Genomic DNA, 1,558 nt, shown 5'->3' with positions numbered 1-1,558 from the left:
CTCACCTTCCACACACTAGCACCGTAGACGACCTCGCTGCTCTCCCTTCATTCGTTCCAAAGTGCTGAAGCAACCTTCGACAGTGTGGATACCCATGAGAACTACAGCAATGGACGACAACAACGTAAGCTCATCGTACACCAGAGCCTTTTTCTCTCAAGCACTCTGGGACCGTTTTTGAGATGCACATCACTTTTTTTATGTTGTAAACGTTAATGATCTTCTGGCGCTAGTTCCAGCTTTCGCTTTAGGCTGCCGTTCCGTGTTGCGCGTGTAGTTTGCTGGTGTGATGTACTGGTCCTCACGGTTGGTGCCGACCCGACTAAAAGGCTTTGTTGTTGAGGGTGTGTCACTGAGGCAGTTGGAAAAGGTGAGGAAAATAGTGAGAAAACATGATGATGGAAATTGAGCTAGACGAAGAAAGAGAGAGAATGCTAGAGCTCACTTCGCAAAATACAAACAGCAGCACAAGCTGCCTTTCCCACCAACTTCGAGTGCTCTACGTTTCTTGCTGCAGGTGCAGACGCTTGCTTACCAGTGCAGTTTACAAGTGGTTATGAGCCCAACGGGTCACCTGTAACAAAAACGATGAGCACCACAAACAACAACAAGAAGGGCGGATCGGATGACAAGAAGAAGGCACACCCATCTTTTGATGGCCAGGACTTCGAAGTGTGGCTGGAGCGGATGACTATGAAGCTCCAACGCAAAGGCCTGTGGAGCTACTACGAAAAAGAGCCCACGGAACCGAGTTTCACTGATGACGAGTCGAAAGGAGAGGAGACGGACGATCATGCTAAGTACATGAAGGAGAGTAGGAGAGCAAAAGAGATCCTGTACGATGGCATGACTGACAAGATAATGAAGGCAGTCAAGTACGAGGCAACCCCGTACAGAGTGATGGAACATTTGAAAAAAAACGGTACATCGGAAAGACTTAATTCAAGTATGCTGCTGAAATGACACAGTTGAGGAAGCTGCAGTTGGACGCCAAGGGTAATATGTCGGACCATCTCGGCGAGATCCGACGTCTGATGGATAGGATCGGGCTGCTTGGGAAGCCACTGGACGACTACGATAAACCGGCTCTACTCATTGGCTCGCTTCCCAGTGACTACGACAATGTGGTGGAGACGTTCTTGGCCTCTCACGTGCCGACTGACCTAAACGAACCCCCGAACTATGAGCAGTTGGAGCACGCCCTTGAAACTGCATACGACCGCCGCCAAGACCGCAAGGTGGCAGCCGACAACACTGATGAAGAAAAGGCGCTATTTGCTGATGGTGGCCGAGGTCGCGGTCGTGGGGCTGGACGTGGTCGTGGCCGAGGTCGCGGACGCTTTGGTGGACGCGGACGTGGCAGTGGAAAAGGTTGTGGTCGAGGCCGCGGAGAAGGTTACGGCAGAGGCCGAGGCGCTGGCGGACGAGGTTCGTGCGGGCAAGGTGGTGGTCCAGAGTGCTTTCACTGCAAGGAGAAGGGACATCGAGTGTATGAATGCCCTCATCTTGGTAAACGGCCGCCAAGTGAAACGAAAAACGATGCCCCGCCGTCAAAGCG

This window comes from Phytophthora parasitica (assembly GCF_000247585.1).
Source record: "Phytophthora parasitica INRA-310 unplaced genomic scaffold supercont2.100, whole genome shotgun sequence".
In the NCBI taxonomy this organism is placed as follows: Eukaryota; Oomycota; class Peronosporomycetes; order Peronosporales; family Peronosporaceae; genus Phytophthora; species Phytophthora nicotianae.
This window is presented reverse-complemented; position numbering follows the sequence as displayed.